Raw genomic sequence first — 15,856 nt, forward strand, 5'->3', positions numbered from 1 at the left:
ATGAAACGTGAATGGATGTTGATGACTAGTTTTCTTGGGCTGCTGATTCTGAGTAATTCATTCTGTACGGCATCTTGATTGACACGGGAGGTGCAGCCTATGATGAACAAGTTTAGAGCTGCTTTCTCACTCAGTGGAGTTTGGTACAGAGATACGCTCTAGAGTTTCACACCACTGCACACACCTATATCATACAGTGTTAGTAACATGTCCTGGATCCCGCTGGACTGTGGTGTTAATGTTGGCTGATCTTCCTAATTAGCTTGACAGAGAGGTCAAAACCCTGTAAGAAATCTTACGCCAGGTTAGTTGCACTGTTATTTTACTGTTGTATTTATTACATGCTAGGAATTCCTAAGTGAAGTGTTAGATGGGGTCTCACTCAAGGAAAAACTGGAAAGTAAATTTGGGATTCATTTGAGAAGACCTTGTTTGATAAAGGTTACAAAAATTGCTTACTTTCAGTCAGATATTCCACTGTTTTCATTCTGCCTGTATGAATTGAAGAAAAATTCAAGTATCTTCCAACAGAGTAAAATTTAATCTGGGATAATGCAATTATAAAGGTGTCACATTCATAAAAAAGATAATAATATCAGTTTAGTATAGATGGTGGTTTGTGAGTAATCTGCTATCATGTTGCTTTGCTCCAGCTTTACACTTTGTGGGAGCTATGGCTTCTTGCCAGAAAGCGGGAAAAATCAAGTCTTATGTGTATTAAAATGCATTTAGAATTTCAGCTGGTGATACTCATATGTAACTGCAATATAAAATTCTGCTACAGGAAGCCAGCTAGTTACAGCTGAAAGGAAAAGTTGGCATGATGCCGTTTAGGTTTACAGCCATTTCCATTGATCTAATATTTCAAAACTGAGTGTGTGCTTTCTGAATAGGGAGAGCAGCATCTCAGGGAGTCACTAATCTCCCTTCACTTTTCTAATGAAAAGAAGGCCAGTGCAGGCCAGAGGTTTGTGAAGAGCAGGAGGTTTGCTTGGCTCCACAAACTGAATTTCCCGTGAAAACCCAGAATTGACAGAAAGCCTGCCAAAGGACAGGTCTAATGGGCACATCGATTACTTGGTTCTTCTGTGCTAATTTCTGTTTAGTTCAAATAATTACCCAAGCAAGGTCACAGTTACATAACACAAATGTCCACAATGCATCCAGGTTTACTAAAGTATAAAAATAACATCTGGGATCTGAAACCCAGAAAAACAGATTAGCTCAGAGTTAAGGTTTCTCTTGTAGCCCATAGACAGTTTGTTGCAATACAAAGCTTTAATCTAAGCAGAGTTTTTCAAAACTTACTGCATTTTGTTTTCAATTGGAAAACATTTTGTGGGACTCTGAACCAGAAGGCTGTTTCTCCATAGTGTCAGGGTATGCCCTGCAGTGGACATCAAGGGTTAGATTCTCACGTCAGCTGTACATGCAGAATTTCACCCCACCACTTGGGAGCCATTAAGAGCCAGTAAGGTGGTGCCTAGGATAAATCTCCACAAGAGATTATTATCGGTCTTTCTGTTCCTGAAGTCAACCCTGCAGATTCCTGTCGTGGCAATGCATACAGCTGGGCAGCGGGCTGAAGGGTGACTTCAAGTGAAGGTTTAATCTCAAGGAAGACAAGTTTTCCTACTGAGCATTGTGCAGGGCAGTGTAGTCTGTCACATTCATTATATATACAGTGCAACATGTTGCTTACTTGTGATGTATGTCACAGATGTGTATGAAATAAATAGTAAGGTTGAATAAGCAGTTGTACTTTGCTCTTGCTTGATATTCCTCAGCAATAAGTCTGTTGGCTCTTTTGCTTTACTGGTTATTTGGCCTTTTGGTTTCAGACTTAGATTTCATTCATAAGGAGATCACTCCATTTGTGTTTCTATATTCTAACTGCAGCATGGGAGGATGAGCCCACACAGTTCATCTTCTGTTTCAAACACTTCGGTCATTTCAAACTGCTACTGCAGATAAATTAAATCATACATTTCAGAGCAAGCTAAAGCATTAGAAGAACATGGGGTGGGATGAAATACATCACTTTTTGCTGCTGAACTCTGTTGGTTCCTTCATTCTCTCTATCTCAGACTAATTATAGAGCATTTTCAGTCGTAACAGTCTAGAGTCTGCTCAAACATGTTCTTATGTATTTCTCCATCATAAATTTCTGTAATATTCCTGAACTGTCTGCATTGCAGTTGCTTTAGCTCAGAGGACAGTAAACAGGTATGTTAGACACAGCACTTTTCCTTAGTTAATAATTGTATTTTAGTGTGTATTTCAATTATGAGATCCAGGAAGACTTAGTTCCAGACAAGGTACCTAGTTGGTGAGGTGCTGTACGAAGTTGAACAGAGAAATGGTCACCAGCCCAAAAGTGTCACTGTCCTTCTGCCTGCTGTCTTCTCAGAAGTTGTCAAAGGGCTTTTTCTCCCCACTCAGTTGAACATATATTCCGTTTCTTGTGTTCTGTTTCTTCAACTACTTACAGGGTACTTAAGTACCTGGTACTGATTAATTGGTATCTGATTCACAGACCAGAACAGTCCGATCAAAAGATCAGTCACCTAAAGGAGATCTCTTGATTCCTGTTTCACTTTCAAAAGGCATTGTGTCATCTTATATTGACAGTGTTAGAAACTGCATCAGCACATTTTTTCCCCCAGAGAATTTGTATAGATGCCTGTCCCTTCAGTTTTCACTCGCAATTATTGCCTCATATGACTGTTTTCACATTAATTCTGTATAAGCAACAGAGTTTTAGATTATCTTCATAGTGTCTGTAGCCTTTATATTAATCTTTTCTCGTACCTGCTGTATTTTTTAAATTTTTAAATGTTCTGATTTACTTGAAAATGGTTTCTATTTAAATACATATGTTTAATGCATTTATTTTTAATAGTGGGTGGTTTTTTTCTTATTTAGAGATAAACTTTCTTTTCACATAATTATTTTATATCAGTCTGTCATAACACTATCATCATAATGTATCTCTAACCATGAATCTTAATCAACTGCAATTATAAAATGACTGGTTGGGGATAAATTGCCACTAGTGTAACTGGAATTATTAAAACACTGAGCTCTAGAAAGAGGGAGTGTGAACTGAGCTACTAGTTAGGTGCCTAAGCATCCAAAGCCATATGATTTTATTTCAGACACTGTGTTGTTCTGAGGAGTAAGGGTCAGCTTGCACTCACTTTACTCATATATAGCAAAAATGGATTATTTACTACAATAGGGTGATTAATAACATAAAACTGGTTACGCTGTCTTACCTATTTACAACTCAGTAATGAACCAGCTCTGAACAGCGTCTACAGCCCTTCTGTACAACACTTATCTCCTCAAAAGCATACTGTACCCATATCGGTGTGATATTATAGTGGGAATAGTCCCTCTCTGCCAGAGAAAGAAAAGTTGGTACTCAGTTGGGCAGTTATGGATTTCACACCTCCAACACATCACAAACCTCTGAATTCTGCTGATTATTCCAAGGTTCAATAAAGGAAAACTTTCCCAAAGGAAGTGTATAAGACAGTGTACAAGAAGTGAGGCTACCAGGTGAAGTTTCTGCTGGGCTTTCCTGGGCAGCATCTGCTTTTGTTCTGGTTTTCCCCACTGAGCTTTGCACTGAAGATGCTGGCTAGCTTTCCTCCTGCTCCCTCAGCTGTGGGGCTGCCCAGCTCTTGCTGCAGCACTGTGTGTGGGGTTTCTGCCTGATAGGACATGCTACAGCTGAACAGCTGCTTTGAGGTCCACATGTAAAGTCACACTCCAGCAGAGAGCCTCCAAGAGGGGTGCCAAATGCTTACGGTGACTTCTGGAAAATAGTTAAATGTAAGTGAACAGCAGTGCTGTTTGGGAAGCATTTCAAGCCCTGCAGCTCTCCCATGGGCCATCTCACACAATTGAAAAACCCAACGTATTTCTGGGTTCTTTTCAGTATAAACTCTTCCTTTTATTGGGAACTTTTCCTGAAGACACCTGGCATGTCCTCTCTGTCCCTTTTCTCCATTCCTTTTTTAGTTTCCTTAGCTCTCACTCCACTGCTTTCCCCCCTGCAACTGAAAGCTATTTTCTCGTGGCTACAGGGAGACTGTGACTGGGATCACAGCTGCTGCGTTGCTGGGGTCCCCTAGCCAAGCCTGGACTGTATCAGCCTGTCAGGCCAGGCTGGCTCCGGCTGACCGATAGGGCAGGCAGTTGCTGAGAGCAGCAGCATTTCAGTGGCAACAACTCATCCAAAACCAGTTCTTGGATGAGAGGGAGAAGATAACTTCAGGCTGGTAGGGAATTATGTTTGCCAGCTGGCCTGGGGGAGCAGGGCTGCTACAGTTAGCTGTATCTCCAGCTATCGGCAGTAAGGAAGGTAACAGAATAGAGTGAAGCCCAAGCCAAAAATCCCTGCTGAGGTAATTTAGCAGTTCAGGGGGGCTACCCCGTATGAGGGTATTTGGAAGATGGTAAATTCCCAACGGGAGCTCAAAGTTTCCAGTAAAATCTGGGATTGCTGACAAGGTCTTCAAAAAGACTGCTTGATGATTGCCTTGAAACTGGAAATGAATAAGAACAAAGGTATGATGGGTTTGACTATTTCAGAAATGGCTTTTTTTTTTTCCTCACTTTTGGGGTGATTCCAGCTGATGGCATTTGCCAGCTGGACACTTGCACAGGCTCTGACAGCCCTACCAGCACAGGGATGGTTCTAGTAGAGTGGAGTCTAAAGCACTACAGGCCTTGGTACCTGTGGTATACAACCAAACTCTGTGTTTGCTCAGATTTAAATTTCTTATCTCAGGTACCTGTAGGACAGAGCCCTTCTCGAGCTCCGCATTTCCACAGAGTTATACTGTTACCAGTGCTAGTTCAGGTATGTCTCTGTGACCACACATTATAGCCCAGATACAACAGCAATTGGAACTCAGCCACTAAGTTTGTGTATTTATGTAGGTGTATATATATGTACATATGCATAGGAGTTATTATGGTATGAGCAGAGGGTAATTAGTGGTGACTCAGTGCAGGGAAAAAAACTAACAAACCTGGCTGTCAGAAGTTCATCACACACTGAAATGAATGGCAATTGCTGTAGTGCCACTTTGTGGTGAAAATGAGAAACAGATACGCATAAACTTCTTTACACTTAAACAGTTACTGAAACAAGAAGCTGAGATTCTGACTTGTGATTTAACTCTGCTCAGCTTGGGCACCCTGGTGCTCCTAATCTCTGAGCCCAGTGACCCTCCTTCCCCTGATGTTAGGTCTGCATTGAGAAATGTCACCATCTTTGGCCAGAAGGTGAATGATCTCTAGGCACTTTGGCCAAATCATAGAATCATTGAATGTTTTGGGTTGGAAGGGACCTTAAAGACCATCCAGTTCCAACCCGTCTGCCACAGGCAGGGACACCTTCCATGAGACCAGGTTGCTCAAAGCCCCGTCCAACCTACCCTTGAACAACTGCCAGGGATGGGGCAGCCATAGCTTCTCTAGGCAACCTGTGCCAGTGTCTCATCACCCTCAGAGGGAAGAATTCCTTCCTAATATCTAAGCTCAGTCTTCACTCTTGACAGTTGAAAGCCATTCTCCCTTGTCCTATCCCTATATGCCCTTGTAAAAGTCCCTCTTCAGCTTTCTTGTCAGCCTCTTCAGGCACTGGAAGCTGCTCTACAATCTCCCCAGAGTCTTCTCTTCTCCAGGCTGAACAACCCCAACTCTCTCAGCCTGTCTCCATAGGAGAGGTGCTCCACTCCTCTGAGCATCTCTGTGGCCTTCTCTGCACTCTTTCTTACCTTTTATAAAATTTTTCCTTTTGTACCCCCTGTACACAACTTTCTCTTCTTGTTGCTTTTCTAGGGAACAGCATGAACTTTGCTGTGTTCAGTGCCTCCCATTACTATGAAGTGAGAGTAGAAGGATGCCATGGAGCACTGTGCTGAGATAGGTGCCAGCAGATTGTCCATTGTACTGCCTTCTTTCTAGGTTTTAAAATAGAAAGTGTGTCTTGTGCATTTCCTAAGAAGATCAAATTGCCTCATTTCCTCTAAGTATAAATGTTATTGCATTACTGGTGGGCTGTGCTCTCATATGTGCAGCAGAGAGGGATCTAGCTCAGCCACCAAGCCATTTCAGGTGGCTTCTAAAACAATAAAAGGAGGAAATGCTTGTTCTCATGGCAATACTCTGCTTTCAGTGGTTTGTTTTCCAGTCATGTGAAATCTGTCTTTCAGATTAGATACCATATACATTGCTCATTGTTTTGTTACATTCTCCAGAAGCATTCAAATGTCATTTTGAATGGGTACATTCAGGGCACCAGTAAGCAAAGTTCAGTGCACTGCCCTGTTTTCACAGTCATACCTTGGGAGAAAATTGGGTCTTCTTTGAGCCTGCTAAAACATAGGTGATACAGAAAACAACCAGATAGATACTTTGTAGTCTGATGGCCAAAGAGAAGTGGCCTAAATCAAGTCTTGATTGCTGGCAAATCTGGAACAAAGTGCCCGAGATTAATTGTCAAAGGACAGCAATCCTCAGCCATAGCTGCTGAGGCTGTTCAAAGTGAACATTGTATTTTACCTCTTGCCAGAGGCTATAGGAGAATCTAGAGATGATGCTTTCCCATATTGGTCTTTGCGAGTATCAAATACTGATCTCGTCTCAATGACTCTAAGGTCTAGTTATCAACTACATATCATGGTAGATATGCAGGTGCAAAAACATACATTGAGGGGGGTGTTGGGAGAATGCATGGGGCAATAGCACACACTAGAGAAAAAGCAGGAGGCTGTTAGTTGGATGTTGTTGTAATTTAATTTTGTATTGTCACAAAGAAACGTCTTATCTTTAAGAATTATCCAACAGTTCTACAGTGCAGTAGTGACTAGTTGGATCTTGGTCCTATAGCCTATAATTTAGTGGACAGAAGAGTACAGCCCCCATAGTCCATACAGATGTGTGCTCAATCTTTAACTTTGTCAAATGTGCACAAACACATAAACTGCTGGAAAATTCTCATTCTTTCTTGTTTTTCTGAATCCTACATCAAGAGAGTCATGTGTGCAATTAGCTGACAGACTTCAGTGAAAGATTTTGTTTTTTGCTACATCATACTCTCAGCAAGGCCTGACCTAGTATGAAATGCAGAGTTTCACTGAAGATGATAATGAAATATATATTTATATTACAATCTAGATTTTGTTGCTGAGACTAAGATTTTCTCATATACACATATAATCTTAATGCAAGAAAACTGCCATAACCCGATAGATTGTGGATGTGTATCTTTATAAACCACTTGCAAGGTTTTTTTGGAGTCAGATTGTCACCATAATGCTTGGAATTGAGATAGGTATTTCTAATAATTCCATTTTGCTACTGATTTAATCTCCTCATGTGCTTTTATAGTGCTTCCTTGTGAGTGAAATCCAAGGATCAGGAGTTTGCATCCTCACCAAAGTCCCACAGCAGAATTGAACTTTAGGAAAGCAAGTCCTGGGCACACAAGGTAATGGTAGATTCCTGACATAGTTCCATTGAGCTGTCCCAGAGGATGAACAAGCTACAATAAAGTGAAACATTTCTTCCCTAGTTAACATGCTAGGCAACTGTGCTTTGATCAGGTTTTGAGAAACACATCAGTAGCTTGATTTCAAATAAGAAATCAGAAATGTTCCAGGCTGACATAATTCTGACTCCTGAGTTATTATTTTAAATTATGATAGTAAACAACCTTCTGTTTCAACATTTTTGGCTATGTCACAGAGCCAAAATACCCCCAGATTTGTATCTTCCTTGAGGTTCATGAACATCTGATGTCTTGGGTAGCTATGAAGAAAATGAACTCATTGTGTCCATATTGCAAAATCTAACCTTCATTCCAAGGTCTTTTTTGCAAGTATGTTTTCCAAAGGGTTATATGTGCAAATGCTTCTGGCACCAGGATTAGCAGTTTTAAATTTTATTTTCACAAACCTCCACAAAAATATGGCAACAAAGGTAAAAACTTTTGACAGAATGCAGAATGATTGGAAACAATCCTTCTGATTGAATAAGGCTGGACTTTATTTCAGTCTCTTCAGCCTCTCACAGTTATGTTTCCATCCCTGCAAGCAGCATCCATCTGCACAGGCGATTGAGACAGACAGTTACTCATTTACAGAGGGAAAGCTAAAAGCCAGGCAGGAAACAGCTGAGTGGAAACCTGGGGTCCCTTATGGAGAAACAGCAAGTTGCACAGTTAAACTCTGTGTATGTGTGAGGTTCTTGTTTTGTTATTTGTTTGTTTTGGTGGTTTTTTTTATTTCTTTAAAGAGAGTTTCATAGAAGAGAAAATGTGCAGCAGGGCCTCTGTCCTCTGTATCTCTTCTAGCTGGTGTTTCTGGACATCACGTCAGAACAGTCCACATTCAGGAAAGGTCTCCCATTAATATGAAAAAACTGGATCTGGCCTTGGCTTCTAATTTTATTACAAGTAATGGATCTCTAAAAATATAGATGTTTGAAGGCTTTTTAAAAAAATCATACTTCGAGTTGCAAAAGTAGCAAAATCATTTGGATCATCTGTATTCAAAGAAGATCGCAAGACTTGTACATCATGGCAGCTGTGCCAGTTTGGCAATATGAGAACCAAAGCCAGCTGAAGTGAAAACACAGTTTCTAAGTCATGTTATACTTTAACATGAATAAACTCCAAGTCAGTACCACAAACTTTTGCTGGAATCGGGGGAAAAGGAAGGAAAGAAATAGAAGAGGGTGTTAATTTCTAGTCTTCAAATTCTTGGGGAGTAAAACCCATCCATTAAGAAACAAGTTCATATTGCTCTGTGAAGCCATTTAATAAGGTTTTTGAAGTTCTGCTAGTGCTGCAGAACAAATTTGCTTTTGTATCTTCATCCTGTCTCATTTGGTCAGTCTGTCTACCCTGAATGCCCCAGCTCCTGGTTTTGGCCATTCCAACAGTTTTGCCTTCTGATCCTATGGGCTACATAACCCTGTCTGTATCTTTCTTGCAGTGTTTCTTCCACACCTGCTGATGCTTCTTTCTGTCTTACACATCTTCAAAATCTGACTAACCCTTTGCCACTGTCCAAAGATCATCAGAGGAACTGACAAAGGAATCATAATTTCCTTTTTTTCAATCTCCACCTGAGTGTGACCAGTCCCTTACTGCTTTCAGTTCAGGTGAGAAATAACAGGTGCAAGAAATGCATCTCAGCTCAGAAGCTTTACAGAAATAACTAGTGCTGAAAACTGCAAAAACTAAATTACACTCATTTGATGTACTAATAACTAGGCTGTGCCCCTGTACTTTGCCCAAGGCAGAAGGTGGAGTGGGCACAGAGCAGGAACTTGCCAGGTGCCCCATAACCTGCTGCTCCCTGCAGCAGTGAGCGTGGCTCCGTGACCCCTCTGCCTGTGTGCATCAATACTGGCATAGGGTGTACATGTCCTGGCCTCAGGTCTTGGGGGTGGTTGAGGAGAGAAATAATGATGACAGAGCAAAACCAAACTGTGTATTCAGTGCCTGTTTTATTCTTCAAGGTGAATAAGGAACTCGGAGTCAGACCACGTACTTTTACCTCACATCTAGTTATTGCTGAGCATGACTTTAGTATGATAGGATGACAAATAAGGAGAAGCCTGGGTTTTAAAATACATTGGGCATTTCATATTGAAATACAATTTGAAATACTAAATTTGTAAAAAGTGTCTTTCAAAAATCCACACAACTTTACACTAAAGCTTTGTAGAAAAATTTCCTTGATGTTATATTCAGTTGTTGCTTAAAAATACAGTAGTATTTTAGAGTCCTAAAAATCTCAAGGCTATCTTTAATTGCCATGCTTTGCCAAATAAATTTAGTGTAAAAATGGCAGTGGTTAATGCTGACAGGAACCCTCCAAGTTACACAGACAGTGTCAAAGGCAGGGCCTGCCATGGTACGGTCAGCATGGTGTGTCTGACACAATACAGGCAGCCTTCCAAGAATGGGCAGAGCACTTTACCAGGCACTGGTGAAGCTCTGCCACCATGGTTTTGTTTTCACACAACAGACCTTGCCGTTCTCCAACTTTGTCATTCAACATTCTTTTCAAGTCACTATGCCTCCTGGCGTCAGCAAGTGATGGTTTGGGAGAAAAATTAGATGTTAATGGTATATTCATGTGGGTTGCTGTGCAGCTGCCCTATACAGCCATGCCAGAGGCACATGAAGGAAACACTGGTCTGGCACCAGGGCAAGGATTGATAGAAAAAAGAACCTGGAAGTAAGATTTAGCTAAGTAAGTGAAAAGAAAGAGCCAAGTTTTCACAGGTACAGTCTTAAGCAACAAATGCATTACCTAAGGTCCTGAAGTGTGATATGTAGAGAGTTTAAGTCCTGTTGTAGCCTTTATGTGTCTTAGAGAGAGTCCCTGGCCTAGCAGAGGCAATTACCTGCCTCAACATTTACTGTGCCTGACATGGAAATGGAACCTAAAAGCCCACACCCAATACCAAGCAGGGAAATGAATTAAAGGCTGATAATGTTTATACCAACCCTGTTCTATACATGGGCTGTACAGGAACGCTGGCCTGCGAGAACTGGCTGTGGTTTCACAGCTACTTAAGTCACAATCGAAAGATGAAATCAGTGCTGTAGCTACAGCTGCAGAAATTCCAGAAATTCCTGCTCCAGGTTGCCTGTAATGCAAATCAGGGTGTGAGCCCAGGAGAACCAGTGCTAATACTGATCCCTCTCTCTGCTTGTTCCAAAAGGAGCGTTCACTTTTCTTTATACAAAATGTGTTTTACCCTGAATTTATCAGAAAAGATCAGATAATTGGATGATATAAACTGGCATAGCTCCATGGATGTCAGCGAGCATTTAATTCATGTGGTAATTTCTGCATTGCTTGGCAGGAGGAACTGCTGCTTTGTGATGGGCAGTAAGGCATGTGGATACTAAAGCATATGCAGTATCATTACTTGATGATTAAATTCCAATATTGTATTTAACAAGTTAGTGTTGTCTTAATCATTGAATCCACTCTGCTGGCATTCACCCTTAATAACTGTCTGAATGCATGTTACCTACCTGGAATCAAAATGGTTATATTTTTCAAAGGTACCATTGTTTGCGCCTTTCCAGAACTCTGACAAAATGTATTTGACAGTAAACTCTACAGTTAGAGCCTTGTCACAGTGCTTTTAGATCTCCAGATGTTTTGCTTATTTTCAATTTCAACACATACGCTGTCATTTAATCAAGGAAAAAACAGATTTTTTTTTCATCTGTCATCTCTTTATCGCTAGCTTTTGGTGAATGACTAGAGAATTTATGTGACACAGATGCAGCCCTCAGCTCCAGTGATGAGATTATATATAGTGTAGTGCAAAAACTACACCCTGACTGCAAATGCCCTGCAGTTGTTACAGTCACGTGCCATTTTTCTGAAGGAGTCTGTAATACAAACTGCTGTTGGATTTCTAGCACATTGCTGGGCTTCTAAACATTTCTGAAATCAAGAATAAGTTGAAGAGCTCTGTCTAGTGGCAATTTCAATAACTGCATCAGAAGGTCATTTTTTCTAACAGAATTCAGCCCACATGTGTTGAATCAATTGAGTTTAAAAATAGATGGTTGGCTTGCTTTTGCACATGGCAAAGGCTCTGAGTACTTTGGGAGAGACACTGGATAAACACGTGAAGCCATATTCTGCCATGCATCTTCTGCTAGTTCTTCTAAAAGATTTGCTGCCTTTACTTAATTTTCACCAGGAGCAACAAAAATCCCTTATGCTTTTCCACCCCTGTAGTTGTAATGTGTAAGGCCTTGCACTTTCCTTCCTCCCCCTAATCCCCCCCCCCCCCCCCCCCCGTGCCGCCCCCATGGTATTTGGTGCTTGATGTTCAAAAATCATCTCATGCTCACAAGCCTGTTGTACTGTGCTGGAACCCTTGCAGGACCAGATGTCATTCTGGTTTAGGTTTTGTGCAAGTTCCATGGTACTTCCCTGCATAGTTCTTAACAAAACCACATAAATGGGTAAATTATTCTGGACCCTGCCAAAACACTGGAGGTGAGAAACTCCCCATTCTGGGCTAGCTGTGCACTCACCTGATGTGAGTATAAGTAATACTTATAAAAGTATACTTATAAAAGTATAGGTATTTTTTTGTGATCTTTAAATACCATTACTCTGTTCTCTGTATGCCAAAAGGTCAAGAGTTGAGGTGGTTCCAGTGTTGGGATGGAAGGTAATGCCCAGCAGGTGGGAGCGCTCCTCTGCATCTGCCAGCGGCATCTTTACCTGCTTCTCCTACCCTAGCAGCAGGCTCAGAGTGACTGGCACCAAGGGGACGTAGAGTGTGATGGGGAAAGGGCTGCCTCCAGCTGCTTTTGAATATTGGGGGCAAAAAAAAACCCCAGTTACAAACAGGACATTAATATGCCCCTCTCTGTAGAAGGATCCTAGATATGAGTACATATGTTCAAAGGTTGTGGCTAAAGAGTAGATTGTCACTGGGCTGTTTATTTTATACAGTGAGTAAACTGTGAATCTAATGATGTGCATTCTTCAGGACAGCCCTTTGAATAACTCACTACAGTATGAAGATGATTCTAAAACACTGTAAAAATTCTAAATCACATCTCCAAAATCTCAGAAATATTTTTTTCCTAAAATATCAAAAAGATTTATAAAAACATTCTTCAAAGAATTTCATTTAACCTCATGATTTTGGTGCTTTATGATGTGTGGAATAGGAACAAAACCACACAAATTGCCTGGTGGCTATTCTGTTAACAGTTTGGGATTCCTATCTCAAAGGATGCATCTGTAAATTCAGAACAGGCTAATGAGACACATCCATAGATACCACTGCTTGTCATCAGTACTAAATCACTGTTCTGTTTAAGACCATGGGTCCTGTGGGAAAAAAAAGGCTAAGTGCAAGCTAGTCCAGGTGAACCTTTGCAGAGGCATTTGAAGCTGCCAGAGACTAAGATCACACCAGTGACAACATTCTATGGCAAGAAAAGCAAAAATTTTTTTTCTGTAGCATCCTTGTGGAATATTCTCAGGTTTTCTGTAGTGTGCAAAGTCACCCTTTCTACGGTGTTGATTTAGATTGTGCATGTGTCTCAATTTCAATAGATCCAGACTGTGTCTCAATTTTCAGAGTGGTATGCTGTAATGAAACACTTTGAGCCCTGCAAGCTTTACATGAAAGATATTTTCATTAATAATTTTTTACATACAAGTTTGGAAAACAATTATTTTTCTTTGAAAAGATCGTATCTGTTAATAAGTTCAAAGTAGGAAATGATTTTTTATTAATGAATGAGGCTTATAAGAGGTGGAAGCAAGGACAGGCAGCCTGGGAAGGATACAGGGATGTTGTCCGGGAAGCTAGGGACCAAGTTAGGAAAGCTAAGGCTCAGTTAGAATTAAACTTAGCTAAAGGTATTAAAGATAACAGGAAGGGATTCTACAGGTACATAGCAAATAAAAAACAGACTAGGGAGAACGTGGGCCCCCTCAGGAAGCTATTGAGAGAACTGGCTACACAGCATTTGGAGAAAGCTGAGGTTCTGACTGACTTCTTTGCCTCGGTCTTCACTGGCAAAGGCTCTGACAGCACCACCAGTCTTGGAAGGTAGACACAGGGACTGTGAGAATGAAGACCTTGGGCCCACTGTAGGAAAGGGTCTGGTTCAAGATCATCTTAAAAATCTGAATGTACACAAGTCCATGGGACCCGATGAAATCCATCAGCGGGTCCTGAAGGAGCTGGCGAATGAAGTTGCTAAGCCACTCTCCATCATATTTGAAAAACTCGTGGCAGTCAGGTGAAGTTCCCGACGACTGGAAAAAGGCAAATATAACCCCCATTTTCAAGAAGGGGAAAATGGATGACCTGGGGAATTACAGACCAGTCAGTCTCACCTCTGTGCCTGGCAAAATCTTGGAGCAGATTCTCCTGGAAGGCATGCTAAAGCACATGAAAAACAACAAGGTGCTTGGTGACAGCCAGCATGGCTTCACTAAGGGCAAATCCTGCCTGACCAATTTGGTGGCCTTCTAAGATGGGGCTACAGAACTGATGGACAGGGGTAGAGCAGTTGATGTCATCTACCTGGACTTGTGCAAAGCGTTCCACACTGTCCCACAGGACATCCTTGTCTCTAAATTGGAGAGACATCAATTTGATGAATGGACCACTCGGTGGATAAAGAACTGGCTGGATGGCCACACGCAAAGAGTTGTGGTCAATGGCTCAATGTCCGGCTGGAGACCAGTAAGGAGTGGCGTCCCTCAGGGATCGGTGTTGGGACCGGTCTTGTTCAACATATTTGTCACTGACATGGACAGTGGGATTGAGTGCGCCCTCAGCAAGTTTGCCGATGACACCAAGCTGTGTGGTTCGGTTGATACCCTGGAGGGAAGGAATGCCATCCAGAGGGACCTCGACACACTTGAGAGGTGGGCTGATGCCAACCTTATGAAGTTTAACCATGCCAAGTGCAGGGTCCTACACCTGGGTTGGAGCAATCCCAGGCACAGCTACAGGTTGGGCAAAGAAGAGATTCAGAGCAGCCCTGTGGAGAAGGTGTTGGAGGTGTCGGTTGATGAGAAAATGAACATGAGCTGGCAGCGTGCGCTTGCAGCCGAGAAAGCCAACCGTATCCTGGGCTGCATCAAAAGGAGCGTGACCAGCAGGTCGAAGGAGGTGATCCTGCCCCTCTACTCTGCTCTTGTGAGACCTCACCTGGAGTATTGTGTGCAGTTCTGGTGTCCTCAACATAAAAAGGACAAGGAACTGTTGGAACAAGTCCAGAGAAGGGCCACGAGGATGATCAGGGGACTGGAGCACCTCCCGTATGAGGCTGAGGAAGTTGGGGCTGTTCAGCCTGGAGAAGAGAAGGCTGTGTGGAGACCTTATAGCAGCCTTCCAGTATCTGAAGGGGGCCTATAGGGATGCTGGAGAGGGACTCTTCAATAGAGACTGTAGTGATAGGACAAGGGGTAACGGGTTAAAACTTAAAACAGGGGCAGTTTAGATTGGATATAAGAAGGAAATTCTTTCCTGTTAGGGTGGTGAGGCACTGGAATAGGTTGTCCAGGGAGGTTGTGAATGCTCCATCCCTGGCAGTGTTCAAGACTAGGTTGGACGAGGCCTTGGGTGATATGATTTAGTGTGAGGTGTCCCTGCCCATGACAGGGGGGGGTGGAACTAAATGATCTTAAGGTCCTTTCCAACCCTAACTATTCTATGATTCTTCTAGGGATTCATTCCTTCACGTGGATGAAGTTATACTGGTATAAATGGGCCTAGACAAACAGAACATACTCCTCAGTTGAAAGTCATTTCACAGATGCAAGCACTTTCATGCCCTTTAGTTTATTTCCTCTGAGGTTTATACTGCATGAAATATGCCAACATAGTCAAAGCAGAGAAACCTTTGCATCTGAATGAAAGCCCCCTCTACTTCATGCCTTCAGTTTTCTGTGCCTGTGGTTTTATCTGAGGTGTTGCAATGTATAGTCACCTTCCGTGATGTGCTGGTCACAGGGAGGCTCATTCCAGCATGGTTAGGTAACACCCGGGTGACAGCAGCTGCAATGTTGTGTGGTGGTGATCACCCTCTCCTTCAGCTCAGAGTTTGCACCTTCGGTTTTGTTCAGATTGGCATGAAGGCAAGTGGCTGGTGTTCCACTTGATAGAAGGTGAGAGAGGACAGCAAATGCTAACTTAATTTGCAAATGACCTGGGTATCCCAAGTTTTTGAATGCAGACACTATGGCTTGAGTATCTTGAGGTTCAGTTAAAGAAATGTGATGGACCCAACAGCTGGCTGAAATATACC

General features: G+C 42.1%; 1 long non-coding RNA gene across 1 annotated transcript in view; it reads left to right on the forward strand.

Annotated features, from left to right (window-relative positions):
- The window catches only part of LOC134155666 (uncharacterized), a 111,254-nt gene extending 100,976 nt beyond the window's left edge, over positions 1-10,278 (forward strand). Inside the window, exons 4-5 of the long non-coding RNA XR_009961668.1 lie at positions 7,411-7,510; positions 10,199-10,278. This is a non-coding gene — a long non-coding RNA (uncharacterized LOC134155666). The remainder of the gene's footprint in view (positions 1-7,410; positions 7,511-10,198) is intronic.
- The last annotated feature ends 5,578 nt before the right edge of the window (positions 10,279-15,856 follow it).

Source organism: Pezoporus occidentalis, unplaced genomic scaffold (genome assembly GCF_034315485.1).
Source record: "Pezoporus occidentalis ecotype Australia unplaced genomic scaffold, CSIRO_AGI_Poc_V1 ctg8, whole genome shotgun sequence".
Taxonomy (NCBI): domain Eukaryota; kingdom Metazoa; phylum Chordata; class Aves; order Psittaciformes; family Psittacidae; genus Pezoporus; species Pezoporus occidentalis.